General features: G+C 41.8%; 1 protein-coding gene across 10 annotated transcripts in view; it reads right to left on the minus strand.

Annotated features, from left to right (window-relative positions):
• Positions 1–16,596, minus strand: part of FOXP1 (forkhead box P1) — a 501,565-nt gene that overhangs the window by 292,658 nt on the left and 192,311 nt on the right. The window contains exon 1 of one of the 10 annotated variants that reach the window (XM_075574312.1): positions 3,339–3,469. The exons of the other annotated variants lie outside the window; for them this stretch is intronic. The gene's annotated coding sequence lies outside the window, so the exon portion shown is untranslated. Of the gene's footprint in view, positions 1–3,338; positions 3,470–16,596 lie in introns of those variants that run through there. 10 annotated transcript variants of the gene reach the window in all.

Consider the following 16,596-nt stretch of genomic DNA (forward strand, 5'->3'; position numbering starts at 1 on the left):
CACCTGCTATATTATATCCATTATTGGAGTGCCTTCTGTTCCCCCCACGTTACTATAGATATATACATACACACACACACACACACACACACACACACACACACACACACACACACACACACACACACACACACACACACACATATAAACGAATTCAGAAAGTTTAAAATTTTATTTTCCAGCTACACAAATCCAAACGCTTAATCCTAGAGCCCCCACACTTGGCATGCTATCTAAGGCCTGGGACATAGTGGTGTGAGCAAGGCTGAGCCCTGCTCACACTCGGCACTGACCCCCTGCAGCCGCAATGAGAGCGGCTTTAGCAGGGGCTCGCGCACGCGCCCGCACGCTTGGGGAAGCGTGTGTCTCAAGAAGTTTTCAAATTTGGCGCTCGCCGGAGCGCAGGGCCAGTCACATGAGCGGTTCGCCCAATGAGGGCGAACCAGCTCCGTGACGTCACTGGCCCGCCCCCAGACCCGCCCCCGACACGCCCACGGACGGCGCGCTGTGTAACGCCAGCACCGCAATCACAAGATCTCGAGTATCGTGGCCCGCGGCTTTAAAAGAAAAAGGTGTTTTTCTGATTTTTATGAGCTGTTCTGTTGACTTATTTTGTGCTTCCGCACATACCTGCTGAACCAAGTTATTCTGTAGCTTTATTCACAAGAACAGCTAGTGCAGGAACCCTTTTACAGTATATCAATCTTTTTGGGAGAGGCCACAATGACTGCATCTCCGTGCTCTCCTCCTTGCCCGAGGGTGGTCGGTCTCCCCGACGGGCCCCTGGCGGGTGGGCTCCATGACGAGACCCTGGCGGGTGGTCTCCCTGACGAGACTCAGGCGGACAGGGCAGGCTCCCTGACGGGATTCGGGCAGACTCCCTGATGTGACTCGGGTGAGCTCCCTTACGGGACTCAGGCGGACGGGGCAAGCTCCCTGACGGGATTCGGGCAGACTCCCTGATGTAACTCGGGTGAGCTCCCAACGGGACTCAGCGGACGGGGCGGGCTCCCTGATGGGAGTCTGCACTTGTGGTCTTGGAGTCATGTATCCAAAGCTCTGTTGGTTAAATCCCAATGCATAAAAATACCACCAGATTTATCAAAAGTAAAAAAAAAAAAATACTTATTTTAGCGAGATTGCTAATGCCCCAGGACAGCACCCCATTTTTGAATCAGTATTTATACAGAACACCCCTTTATATACAATGTTTCAGTGATCCTCGAATACCCCAATGTCCTCATCTCGTTGACTTACTCTCCACGTAGTGGAGAGTAAATGAGTACTTCAGTATTAGGTGATCAATGTTTTATTTGGACCAACAATAGATATTATAAGACAAGCTTTCGAGAGTTCGATACTGATTTACAGAGATTCCGGGAGTTAAACACTGATGTAAAAAAGAAAAACAAGTGAGCCATGCAAACTCTCCACATTGTAACAGATCATGAGTTTGCCATCTACACCGCTGCCATAGTTTAAATTAAAATCAAGTTGGCCCCAAATAATCTACTCTGCTGGCTTTAAAATGAAGGTATGTCCCTGCTTTGCCCAACTTTTCTTACCCTCCCCAGGTTTTAATCAACCTCATGTCCATCAGTCCATCCTAGGGCAGATGCAGCTAGGGGTACCATTCCATTTACTGTACTGTTAGCACAAAGCTGTAACATTGTCTTTCTTCCCCGTCGGCACTTGCAGTCCTTCCTGGTGGCAATTTATTATATTAATTGAGAACCTTATCTTGCAATAAAAGTGGGAGCCTTGGTCACTGTCAAAGGAATGAAGTTTATGGGTATCCCTTGATTGCCTGCACATGTTTTAAACTTAACATAATAATATTTAGAGTTTTATTTCAGAAACATTTACAAAAGCTTTGTTTTAGCATCGACTTCCAGCTGTGCAATAAGAGTTAATAATCAAATCCATCCCAGCCCCCACACGCGTTAAACAAAAAGATAAAAGAAATGCAAAAAGCTATTGTCGTGGAAAGATAAAGCACCTGTCTGCATTTTTACATGAAAACTATTATCTCTATCAATCAAAATTTAAGAATACAAAAGCGCTAATCATACAAGGTGCTTTGACAGAGTAACTTCTCATAAAATGTATTTTTTTTTACAGTAAAAAAAAAAAAGCAGGTAGAAAGCTGCCTGCTTATAATTAAATGCGGTATTAGTAATTGTGTAGCAGTATTCCTGCAGAATCGGAGCTGGGGTATTGTTCGCAGATCCTTTTGATTGTGAATACAGATCTGCACCTCCTCTAACCAAAGTCCCCTGCCTTTATTAATAAGGTTAGTAGAGGGATTGTATCCCTTACTCTGACACTTCCCACATGTGGTGTAACAGCACACCCTTCTGTTAGGATAAGTAACTCCGTCACAGCACTGAAAGAGTTAAAACTCCCCCCCCCCCTCTTTTTTTTTTACTGCAGAACATTTTGTTTTTACTGTAAAATTATCTGTTGCAACTAATTAACTGGGTATACAAAAATGTACTAATTGCATAAAAAGAGTATTAATCAGACATTTGCAAATAAATTACAGTCACTAGTTAGAATTTAGATCCGTCTCAACTTAAACAATTCAAAAATAATTTAGACAGCAGATGAGATAGCAGCAGAAGATGCAGTCAGTGCAAGTACAAAAAAAACCCCAACATTTAAATATCGTCAGTGAACAGTGAACAGTTTTGCAGCCAGAGAACATCTCTGGTTGAGAAGGGGTTAAATAAAAGATGCCCACCAGCGATGGGAGAATGATATCCACACATGGGAGCAAAACAATTCGCATAGGTTTCCCTGCTCTGTAGTCCTGGGTACTCCTTGCATTAGGGCAGCAATAACCAGCGTGCGATTTCAAGACTTTTTCGGTTTCCACACAGGAAAAGCATCCTATCCCAGAACAAACAATCTGCTCCGATCCCTTGGTGGTAGGACAATGAGGACCTGCGTCCCTGCCACTCTCCTGGGTTGCATACTGTTTCAAAGCTTTCCACGAACAATGAAGGCATTGTCTTCAGCAAAGTCCCAGAACACAGGTTCCCCAACACAAGGGATAATATTGCTATGTCCACGTTTACAAATGAAAGATACAAGAAACTGACAGATTTTTTTTTATATATATATATATATATATATATATATATATATATATATATATATATATATATATATATATCTCTTTTTTACAGCATGAGGATATTTCTGCCAAGCGACACTTCAGTGCACCTGTACCTCCATGCAAAATGAAGTTAAGTTATTTATTCAAATCACTCACTAAGCAGAAGCATCCAGTTGAAATGTGACACAAAGTATCAAACTTAAGAAGAAAAACTTACCCATTCGTGTGAAGAGCCAAACTCAGATCTATGTTTGTGTGTGTATATATAGTCCCAATAAAGTGCACAAAGTTGAGACTTTGTAACCACTGAAGAAATGTGACTATCCTGGCTCAGTGTGCTCTCGCACAGGCGTCAGGCTAAGGAAGGACTGAAGGCATGTGGTCTAAACACAACAAAAGCCACTGCCTTACTCTACATTAAATATGCAGGAAGAGGCCCCTTTGCATAAACACAAACACTCCGCAAATGAGTAACTGGCTCAAATCAAATGCCTGCTGTGAATTCTACCTGTCCTGCTCTGTGACGCGCCACACAGCCTGTTTTGGGAGACAGGGTATGGACTACAGGCGCATACAGCGGACCATGCTTTAGCGCCCATGGGTATTATCTTACAATGTGATTAATTAGAAACTGCTAAATGTACCGGTGTTATCCTCCTCTTATTCCACAAAAGAGTAGGTGGATAAGAGATATTCTGGATGTAGAATCTCCAAAATGCGCATGCGCATGCGCACACACACACACACACACACACAAATATAGTTTCACAAAACACAAACACCATTTTACTTTGAGATCATGTTTGAAATTTATTTCTATTTTCCGTTTGACATTTCTGCTAACGTTCCACGTTGGACTAAATATTTGATTGCAAATAAAAATCAGGGGGAACTTACGATATTGTACATAACCATGTGGCTAAACCAGCCATATAAAAAAAGTTCCCCAGAACTGACACTGTAAACAATGACACTGAGTTTAAAGCAGGGAACCTGGTTCATTTCCTGGTGTGGCTGCTCAGCAGCTACAGTGTGTCCTTATATTACCACGGTAACATTATCTATTGTTACAGTTTACAGCACAAACTGCTGGGAACGTTTGCAACAAATTATCGCGAACAGGAAAGTGTTGCAAAGATCTTGCACTGCTTGGGAGGTGAGCAAAAACCTGCTATAGAAATCACGGGACGCTTTAAAACTCATTAAAAATTGCATTATGAGTTGCATAAAACAAACAACAAAAAAAGTAAATATCTAATATTACAGAACTGATTTATTTACAAAAATCAAACAAACAAGATTTCACATGTTTTGCTGCTTTAAAGAGTGTACATAGCCTGGCAGAAATTAATATATCTCTTTCTTTTCTAGGTCTAATGTATACATCTACCACGCCACTAATTAAGACCGTATCTGCTACTGTTTAATATAGGCCAGATGCTGGATGAACCCTGTGGTAGAAGTATAAATTTAGAGCGAGTACCAATATTTTTTCTTTTCAAATGTAAAGCACCACTTTCTTCTTAGGCGGCGTCCATGCTGGCGAAGACCGCATGGAGGCGTGCGCGTGATCACATTGTCTTAAGGCATTGATCGCGCCCATAGGCTGCGCGTGCGTGCGACAGCAGGAGGGGGCACGCGGTGCGCGATGAATCAGTTCAAACTGATTCCTCAGCGCGACGGGCCGGTCACGTGAGTGGTTCGCCCAGTGAGGGCGAACCAGCTCCGTGATGTCACTGACACGCCCCTAGACACAGCCCCTACGGCGCGTCTACCTTGTCCACAAAACGCTCCCGTTTAACGCGAGTGATGTCACTCGCACGCATGCCTCCGCGCAGTCTTCTGCTGCATGGACGCAGCCTTAGGCCTTGGATATAGTGCAGGCGCGCGTGACGGAGCGCATGGAGTCGCGCGCGCTTGTCGTCTGAGTGATCTGTGGACTCAGATTGGCTCGGGACGGGGAAGCGTGGCCGTGATGTCACCAGGCTGATTCGCCCTCATTGGCTAAAAATCTCACGTGATGCGGCGGTCACGCGATAAAAAAACGAATTATTTTGTCTCTTCAAAATTCTGCCTCACCTTCGCACTTCCACGCACGCACTGTGGCCAGCCTGACAGAGGTACTGCATTTTGTTTGTGCTATCGCGCACACAATGGCCACAGCCTTAGGGATAAGGACATTGTAAAATCTATCTCCCTGTTTTCAGAGTATAAATACTGTCAAACTTTTATTGTTTTTTTTTTTTTTTTCAAACGAGAACCACGAGAGCTTTTTCACAATGTTTGATATCAAGTACACTTTGAAAACACAGCGACCACGGGAGGGATGTGATGCAGAAGGGAAATGTGAGCTCTCAGAAACCCACGAAGAACTAAAACGAATGTTGAACTCTCAAGTTAAAAGGTATCAACACCTGCAAAAGAATCAAGGATTTTAAAGCAATGCCTTGCAGGCAGGCTCCCGAACACTGAATGACAGATTACGGCAGGAAAACGCAAAACAAAAATAAGGATTTCAGCCAAAAGACCTTTCAATGAAGAGTTGAGTAGATAGCAAAGTTATAAGAATGTATTATTTCCAGTTAGTTTTCATTTCAGGCCTCGGAGTATTTTCTAACCAAGTCTCTTTTAAAACACTAAAATACATAAATGACACCATGATTTTCTGATTTATTTTTTTTTTAAAGGGTAGAAATGTGTTCAGATTCATTTTAATAAATCCCGAAGGGCTAACAGAAGTCGCACACACACGCACACACACGCACACACATGCACACACGCTCACAATCTGAAACTCTTCATATTTGCTGGTGTCTCCAGTTACAATGTACAGCTCACAGAACACAAGATTGACACACAGAGTACAAACACAAATACACAAAAGGCTCTTGGTAAAATAATTGGCCAAGAGTAAAATAAGGAAATGTGCTAAAGGTTAAATGTCTAATGTTGTATGTGTTTACAAAAGACTAAGACATATAAAGTGACTTTAGTACATGGAAATCCTGAGGATACAGGACACTATGGGAGAATGCTGTATTGTAATAGAGCTGTTGCCAAACCTATAAGACTATTGAACGCTCCACAGAAACCCCACAATAAGCAGAGAGCGGGATGTTTTTTTTGAGTGTGGGTTGGGCAGATTACACCAGGAGTCAACAAATGTCAAATTATTAATTCTCTTTTTTTGCCAAGTTGAGCCATTAAGAGTTACATCGTCTTTCCACTGGTGAACAGAACTATACCCAGAAACCTGTTACATTTGTTCTTCATGCATCGCACCACAGTGCACCCAAAGAACGGACCACTGAGGTCTCTGATGCTTACAATTAACCTCTACAAAGGCCTCTCTAGCAAATGTACTTTATTAAAAGTTGTTTTCCCTTTCCTGAGGCATCTTTTATTGTACAAGGATGTTGATTACATTTTTCATTTAAAAATATTTCGGCTTCAGACCCATAGTTTTCTGCAGCTGACTTGGAATGTGAATCCAACTACAAAAATGTTTAATAGATTTCCATTCTGGAAGGCTATAGCAGTTTACATATATTTTAGTAGATATGTATCAAAACAGTGCACAGCACAGAGCAAATATTTGCACCTGTGTCAATTTTTGCTATCAAAATATGTATGAATCTTGCTAAACTGATGTTTTCGATTTGGCGCTGATATCTTTGGGAGCAGGGGCTAACGCCACCTAAACCTGGTGGATTTATTTTGTGCAAAGAGATGAAAACTATACCTGTTACATAGTTACATAGTAGATGAGGTTGAAAAAAAGACATATGTCCATCAAGTTCAATGTATGCTAAATGTAGACGACAGATACTTTATCCTATATCCGTAATTACAGTATATTGATCCAGAGGAAGACAAACAAAAAACCCCAGTGAAATATCATCCAATGACATCTCATAAGGGGGAAAATAAATTCCTTCCTGACTCCAAGAATTGGCAATCAGATTACTACCTGGATCAACATCCTTCCCATGTTTACTTATTTGGTATATCCCTGTATAGCTTTCCTTTCTAAAAATATGTCCAACCTTGATTTGAACAAATCTATTGTATCTGCCATCACAGTCTGCATGGGTAATAAATTCCACAGTTGAACTGCCCTTATTGTAAAGAACTCTTTCCTTTCTTGCTGGTGAAATCTCCTTTCCTCCAACCTTAAGGGATGACCCAGTGTCCTTTGTTATGCCCTTGGGACGAATAATTATTGTGAAAACGCTTTGTACTGTCCCCGAATATATTTATATATAGTTATCAATCATATCCCCATCTTACACACCTCTTTTCTAATGTAAACAAATCTAATTTCTCTAGCCTATCCTCATAAATTAGATTATCCATCCCCTTTATTAATTTGGTGGCTCTTCTCTGCGCTTTCTAGTTCCATAATGTCTTTTCTAAGGAGAGGTGCCCAAAATTGTACTCCATATTCAAGGTGTGGTCTTACTAATGCTTGATAAAGGGGCATAATTATGTTTAATTCCCTTCCATCCATTGCCCTTTTAATGCAAGATAAGATCTTGTTTGCCTTTGCAGCTACTGCATGACTTTGGGCACTATTGCTAAGCCTGCTATCTACAAGCACTCCTAAATCCTTCTCCATCAAGGAGTCCCCCCCCCAATTTATCCCCATTTAATTTGTAAGTCGCCTGTTTATTCTTGTTTCCTAAATGCATAACCTTCCATTTATCTGTATTAAACCTCATCTGCCATGTACCTGCCCACGTTTCCAGTCTCTCCAAGTCCTGGAGAGAAATTACATCCTACTCCGATTCTCCTGCCTTACGCAATTTAGTGTCAGTAGGAAAGATGGAGACTTTGCTCTCTATGTCAAGGCGCAACTTGTGATATAATACGGATCCGATGATATCCTTCCTACAGCAGCGCCTCAAAATGCTCAAGGCACAAGTGGAGCAGAAAATCGAGCAATGCATCTTGATACATTGATACAGAGTCCCCTAGAGTTAAAATGACACCATTTGCAGCAAAGCTCCAGTTTGCAACACTTTATTCATATCTTAGTTTTGACATTTAGTATATTCTTTTTAAAAGAGGCTACTGAATAATAAATGTTGATGTAATCATAATGAAATTATAACTTTGGACTACCAGGAGCAGTATTTAGAAAATTGGTTGCAGTGTACATGGGTAAAAGGGGGTGGATATTTATGGCTTTGTTGGCGTTTGCTATTGCTTTGCACAATTATCCTTTGAGGTTTTAGGGGTCCCATATACCAGGGGTGCTTAACTATAGTCCTCAAGACCCCCCCAACAAGTCTTGTTTAAGGATATCCCAGCATCAACACAGGTCCTCGACTGAGCCACTGATTGAGCCACCTGTGCTGAAGCAGGGATAGCCTTAACCTATGACCTACCTGTTGGGGGTGTCTTGAGGACTGGAGTTGAGCACCCCTGCCATAAACTATATGCAAATATGCTTCATGACAATTCAGAAATACAGCAGGGCCCCCCTCATACGGCGGGTTCCGTTCCAGGCCGCCGCTGTAAAGCGGAAATCGCCGTAAAGCGCGGCCCTACTGTACTGTATTGTACCTTTGAAAACAAAGTTGCAGAGCTATAAAGAGACTGTTTAGCTGACAAATGGCATCTGACAAGGAGTTGCGCACGCACTAAAACTGTTGTTTAGTGAAAGCCGGATACTTTGCTGCTGTGAGCGTCATACCGAAAATGGAACGGAAAAACGGAACAAGTGCCGAACTTAATGAATATAGGTATACATTGGGAAACGCTGTATGAGTGGAACGCCGTAAAGCGGGGCACTACTATACAACAACACAAATACACAGTGGACTCACTGTGATCAATTCATGTATCAGATTTGTAACAATTAGAATAATATAAAAGTACACTGTAAGTAAAGTAAATCATTACATGGTGAACAACACTTTTCAGAAGGGAAAACTGCTTCACTGCAAGCCACACTAGCCAGCAGCTTGAGATAAAAATGAGGCAACAAAAAAAAAAAAGAAGGTGGGAGTAGAATAAGACCTCCAAAAAATAAACAGGGTATACAGTTTCAAAGGCTACAGACACAGACATTTCATTGTTCCAGCCAATTATCAGTGGAAAATAATAACAACAGATGGATTCAGAGTCACTGACTTTTCATATGCACTTCAACAGATGATGAAATGCGAGAGCTATCTGAAAAAGGCAAAACATCTTTCAGTAAAAGAACTCTATTCTCCAGATGGGGGACCTTCTAAGGCAGCTGATTATCGTCTTAGAATGCAGACTTACAGAACATTTCAAGGACTAATCAGATACTATGGGTACAATGACAATCATTAGAAGTCTTTGCTTTAAAATTGTGACTGAAACAGTGATTATATGCACGTGTGTGTGTGTGTGTGTGTGTGTGTGTGTGTGTGTGTGTGTGTGTGTGTGTGTGTGTGTGTGTGTACACACATACACACACACATATATATAATAATATAAAAAAGATCACTTGTGAGCACATTCACATGTCTTAGGCAGGTCTGCAATCCTGCCTTTCACCATTATCCCCAGCATACAGTGCTTCCACTGCAGCAAGGGATTCTGGGAAACGACATGCAAATGAGCACACAATGTGTCACATTTGTCTGAAAAACCATTGTTACATGGAGCCCATATAAGCTAATACTCGCTGCCAACACAACTTTAAAGCACAGCATGGGAATCAGATGCAAAGCCAGAGAAAACATTCACAGACGTTTCAACCTTAATAGGTATCATCAGTGTGAAGCTGGTTGTGCTGCTGGCTTTGTATTTTAAAGACTGTAGGGTTTACCACCACGTGTTAAGTTATGGTGGGTGAAAAATCCTGTGATTTTCTACTCCAGATTCCTGTGTGGTATTTGTTTTGTACCCGCTGTGTGGAGCACTGCACAGGTTTTGCATCTTGCGGCCCGGCATGGTCTTGTCGCGCATTCAGTTGTACTGTTGAACACTTTACGCCTCACCATCATTTTCTTGAGATTATGAGGTTGACTAGTAGTCAGTAATGACTAAAGAGAAACCTGCTTCATTTTATATATCATACAATACCATCAATAGGTAATAAAGCAACAGCACTCAGCAATTCAAAATAAAGAAATATATTGTAAAACAGGTATACTTGCACAATTCAACGTTTCGATCCCGGAGAGAGATCTTTATCAAGGAGAATGACTAAAGAGAAACCTGCTTCATATATATTATAAAATATATATATATATATATAATATATAATATATATATATATATATATATAATATATATATATATACATACACACACACATTATCACATTTTATTTATATTATATTATATATATATATATATATAAAGCAGGTTTCTCGTTAGTCATTACTGACTACTAGTAATATGAAAAAAACGATGCCAAAAGCAGTAGGAATAACAGGACCTTTTGTTTTGCAGTTACCTTCCATTTTTTAATGTTGAAAAGGAAATTAACTATTAATAATATTAATTACACAGTATACAGTAATATTACTAAATATTGCTATCTTTCCATGTTCTTGGAGGACAAAGATGATTAAAACACTAGTGGGTCACCCCACTAATTATAATATTTGAGACTCACATCTAACATTATACCCACCCACAAATAAAAGCCATTACTAGGATAACCCATACTATGTAGCAATATTTTCCTATTGGTGAATAAAAACACAGCACAAAAATCTGTGACAAAACTAGTAACGAGTTTGTATGAACATTACTTACTCTGCGTTGCTAGTCTCCCTGGCAAAGAAGCAATGAGGCTATATTTTTCCTGAGAAGGGGGTATTTTTGGTCCAGAAGTGCTGCAGAGGGTGGTGGGTGGGGGGTCCGAGGTACAGCGGGAGGCAGACGGGGGAGTAAAGCAAAATATATTGACTGAACATAAAATTCGGTTTGCAAAAAAAAAAAAAAAATGTATTCCAGGAAATTAAATATTTTGCTTAAAGAGGAAAACAACTACTACTATATGCAAAATGTGGGTGCTTTCAATTATCAGCAGTAACAGCAAATGTCACATAAACAAGTTCAAAACCATCTACCTTAGCACAGAGCTCTCCCACTCGTTGAATACCACAAAGTATGTGTTTTCATTTAAGTGATTCAGGTACTAAACACTGTCACTACTTACAAGCATGGATGGAAAAAAAGAGACATTTACCTTCAACATTTCCTATTCAAGTTCCTCCATGGCAGCATCGAACCTGTGGGAACACTCTGCCCCCCTAAGTTGAGTAGGCCAGATAATTACTGACCAGGGTAAAATAGGAGGCATGCCTCTCGTCAGTATTCATATAGAAAGCAGAATATGTTATTTTAAAAAAATCTTCCCTGAGTGGGAAAACTATGCTGCCATGGAGAGACTTACAGAAATGTACCTGTTGCAGGACAATGCAACGACACGTGGGTTATCTGAATAGACTTGTTTATTCGTCCACAAAAATATAGAACACAAAAAGAGCTTAATTCGGCATAGGTGTAAATGAACAAAAAAATAAACCCAACTTAGAACAGCCCAGCTAAATAGTCCATAACATGGTTTTGCCCTTTCCCCAGAAAGGGTGGTTCAAGTCCGAGAAAAACACTAAGAACAAGGGTAAGTGTCCCACTGTAACAGACCTTGTTGCAGGCTTGTCTCACTCCAGCGTTTCAAAATGAGCTTCTCCAGTTCAGACAGGAAACAGGAACAAGTGGGAGCTCTGGATTCCTAAAGCCCCTTAATGAGGCAGCTGGGACCTGGTTAAGTAACCCAGCCTTTTCTGAAGGTGGGACTAACCAGGTCTCTGCTAGACTCCAGACCAATTCATCCCAGGACATACTTGAAAACGAGAGGTAACTCTCAATGTATTACTTCCTGGTAAAATATTTTTATATATTTTTTTTTTTTTAAATACATAGGTCTCCAAGGCATATTGTTGGGATAGTGAATTCAGGCTGTCACATTCCTCCCATTTGTGTGTGGCTGGGCCATGCATGACTATCCACCCCTTCTCGAGAGATGAAACTAGCGTTTGAGTTTAACTTCCCAGGCCTGTGCTGAATCTCAAATGAGAAGGGCTGGAGGGCCATATACCTCCTGGTCAGTCTAGCATTGGAGTCCTTCATCGAATATAACCCCTTTAGTGGGCTGTCATCTGTCACCAGGGTAAAATGGACACCTGCCAGGTAATGCTTCAAGGCCTCAATTGCCCATTTAACTGCGAGGCACTCCTCAGTCACAGAGTAGTTTTTTCCCCTCTGAAACAATTTCCTACTCTGAAAACAGATCGGTGTTCTACCCCCTCAAACTGTTGTGATAGAACTGCCCCCAGTCCTATCTCTGATCTATCGGTCTAACAAGAAAAGGCCTATTCAAATCTGGGCTTCTACGGACTGGACCTTTTGATAGACACATTTGTACTTCCTCTAAGGCTCTCTGCCACTCTCTAGACCATACCACTTGTGTAGGAGCACATTTTCTGTGAGGTCTGTTAGAGGTGCTGTAATTTCAGAGTGATTATGGATGAACCGTCGATAGTACCATGCTATGCCCAACAGAGAGCGCACTTGTGTTTTTGCTCGGGTGGTCGGAAATTCTTTCAGGGCAGGTACCTAACTGGTCAGCTGCCTTACTTTTCCACCTTCAACTCCATAACCTAAGTATTTTGTTTCGGCCTTACCTAAGGCACATTTCTTAAGGTTGGCTGCAAGTTCTGCCTCTCTTAGGCCACACACCACAGCACAGCCCTCTGTGGGGAAGGCCCCAGTGTCTTTGTGTGTGTGGGCGCACAAAGCACTGTGATGTGTACGCTAGCAGAGAAGACAAGAATTTTGTCTTCCCGTGCCATGACGTGGTCACGTGGCCGGCGCGAAGTCAAATGGCAGGGCAGATATGCCCTGTCATGGCCACACACCCCATCATGGCAATGCCCCCCAGCACTCCCCTACAGACCGCCAGTCGCGACTGTAGTCTCTGCATGCGGCGCCATGCCGCCAGGCGTGCGTGCAGCAGGTAGGACTGGGCAGTAGCTTTAGAGACCGGACGACAGCTTTGAGCCTGTTTAGATGGGCCCCTAAATTTGTTTACTGTAGATGACTATGTCGTCCAGGTACGCTGTGGCATAAACCCCATGTGCTCTCAGCACCTTATCCATAAGTCTCTGGGAAGTGACTGGGGCTCCATGCAGACCAAATAGCATCATCACTAATTGATATAACCCCATTGGAGTGGTGAAGTCGGTTTTGCACTTGGACTTCTCCACTAAAGGTATTTGCCAGTATCATTTTGTGAGGTCAAGTGTGGATATATACTCCGCCGTACCAAGGGCTTCAATCAATTCGTCCACCCTTTTCATCGGGTATGCATCAAACCTGAATACCGCATCAGAGCTCCACACAAAACCTTATCTTCTATCTGGTTTAGAGACCATGACTATTGGACTGCACCATTCACTGCATGAGTCCTCAATCATGCCCAGGTTTAGAATCTTTTATACCTCCTCTACAACAGCCTTACAGTTTTGAGACATCCTGTATGGACGAGAGCGTACTTTAACACCAGGTTCTGTCTATCACATCCAAAACTCAATTTGTCTGCCCTAATAAATGAGAAAAAACATCCCGAATTGGTTAAATACTTCTAACAAGTCCCTTTTCTGTTCAGGGGTTAAATTGCACCCCTTAGGAATTTGATTGTCCCCATAGGTGTTCCCTTGTGCAGTATGAGGCCCCAGATCTGTTTCCTCTTCCATAAGGTGGATGAACAGAGAACTCTGCACATTCCAGGATTTCAGTAAATTTACATGGTAAATTTGTTTACCCTTCCTGGACCCTGCTTGACAGATCTCGTAATCCACGTAAACCTGTACTTCAAATGGGCCATGCCATTTTGCTAGGAGTTTTCTATCACAATTAGGTAATAGTAACATCACCTGGTCCCCAGGTTGATACCTTGTCCACCAGGGATGCAGTCACTAGTCCCCCATGCAAGCATTTTGGTTAGAATGTCTCTCCTGACTGTCTTGTGCTGATCTAAGATTCTCAGTTGCAAAATCGCCAACCATGTCTAGTTCTAACACATATTGAAGGGTATTCTTGGAAGGGGACTGCTGTTACTCCCAGGACTGTGGTGATATAGGATCTCAAATGGAGAGAAAATCGTTGAGGCTTGGGGAACTTCCTGCACTGCAAACAGCAGAAAGGGGAGAAGTTTATCCCAAGCTCTCTTTTCAGAATCTACAAACTTCCTTAACATACATTTTAGAGTTCGGTTAAACCTTTCCACTAATCCTTCAGTCTGTGGATGGTATATATCGATATTCAAACTGACTTGACCTCTAGTAACTTTACGACATCCTGCATCAGTTTAGCCTTAACATTCGTCCCTTGGTCTGTCAACATAACCTGGTGAAGTCCGACCCGTGAGAACAGCTCAACAACTTTTTGGCTAACTGCTTAGCGGTTGCTGTGCTCAGGGGGAATGCCTCGGGCTACCTTGTTGCATAGTCGACTATCCCCAGAATGTACCTGTGCCCCTTCGCAGAGGGTTCTATAGGTCCTACCAAGTCTACCCCAATCATGGTAATGTTCCTTTGTACCCAAGTGAAGATCTTCAAAGAATGCTCTCCTGATGATTGATGTATGATACTCAATGATACCACTGTGATGTTGCTAGACCTTTCCCTATTGGATGCCCTTGAAGATAAAACGTAACATGTTGGAGCAACAATAAAACTGCCCTTAACTCGAAGGCTTTTATCCATAGAATATCCTCCTCAGTGCTCCATCTGCCCTGTAAGAAATGACCCTGGAAATAAGCATCCCTGCCTGACTGATTCGCATCTGCAGCAACCATCATGCAGGTGGGAAGCTCAATAGACTTTCCTTTGTAAAAATTAGTTTTTTAACCACAGAAGACTCATTTGGACCTTTGGTAGACATAGAATAGGTTGAGTTAGGTTCTTTGGATCCTTGTTCCATTTCTGTAGCAAATTGCTTTGCAGAGATCAAATGAAACCTCAGCCAAGAAACTATTTCCGCTGCGGCATTGAAGAGGCCTATTCCCTTCATAAGCTTTTTTGGTGAAGGACTCAAAAGAAGGGACAACATCTCTTTCTAGATCTTTACTCTTATCTCTGAGGTAATGAAGATTTTTTCCTTGTCTTGTTTTGAGCCAGGTTACCCAAAAATTGAACCTCCTAAGACATTTAAATGACTCTTCTTTGAGTTGGTAATCCATCAATGGCTGATAAGAGACATGACTTTACGAAGGTGAGAGATTGCTAGCTGCTCTTAACAGAATGTTGCCTAGATAAGGGTATAACACAAATTCCATTCTCACATTAAAACGATGTCACTGGAGCCATAATCTTTGTATTTGTGGTGCTGTTGTAAGTCCGAAGAGTAAAGCTGTGGAAATGTTTGACCCAAAGATAAAAGTGGAGATATTTCAGATAGGTCCATGTAGGTAAGTGTCCTTCAGGTCTACAATGTCAACTAATCTTCTCTCTGTACCACTTACATGACAAACCTGAGGGATTCCATGCAGAAATGTTGTACTTTCATAAAGCGATTTACTCTCTTCAGAGCCAATATCGTCCTGAAACTTTCTGATGGCTTGGGAACCAGAAATAGAATAGGATATATACCCTGAAACCCTTGCTTTCTAGGTACTTCTATATTTCTCTTCTGAACCCTTGTGGTCTGAATTGCCTGGAACAAGCCATACTTTCCTCTTGGTTGCAGGGAATCTTGTAAGACAGAAACTTGTCTTCGCTAGTAAGACTTTGAATTCCTGAAAATATCCCTGCTGAATATTCTCTATCAGCTATTTGTCTGTGTTAATCTGGGCCAATTGATGCTGGAATAATGAAAACCTGCCTCTCACTGGATCTGGTTGAAAGATTTGGGCCACAAAACCTTCAGGATGACTGCTTCTTTTCCAGACCCCGGTCTTAAACCAAAATATTGAGGAGTCAAGATTCACTTTTTGTCTGTCGAACCAGTCATTTATACTTTGGCCTCCTGTAAAAACATCCTAGAAGGCCTTCCTGAAGCAGATGTTCTCTGATTCTTTTCTTGTGGCAAAAAACTACCTTTGCCTCCTGATATGTTCGCAATGATCAAATCTAGATCCCCCCAAAAAGGACTTTTCCATGTACCAGCAAGTTAACTAGCCAACATTTTGATGAGGGATCTGCAGACCAAGGCTTGAGCCAAAAAGATTTTCAGGAAGCCAACAATAAAGCTGCTGATCTTGCGGCTATAACTATTACAGCCCCCAAACTCACCTTAGCTAACTAGAAATCCTCTACAATTCAATGTGCCTGCTTTGTACTACAATTTTACAACGCATCCCACTGCACAATGCTACAAGAACTAGATTGTGACTCTCTCGAGTCCAGACACAAAGTACATTTTTCCAGTCCTGCCTTTCTGGGCAAGCAACCCAGCTATCTGTACAAGTTTCCCAACCC

This window comes from Ascaphus truei, chromosome 17, assembly GCF_040206685.1.
Source record: "Ascaphus truei isolate aAscTru1 chromosome 17, aAscTru1.hap1, whole genome shotgun sequence".
In the NCBI taxonomy this organism is placed as follows: domain Eukaryota; kingdom Metazoa; phylum Chordata; class Amphibia; order Anura; family Ascaphidae; genus Ascaphus; species Ascaphus truei.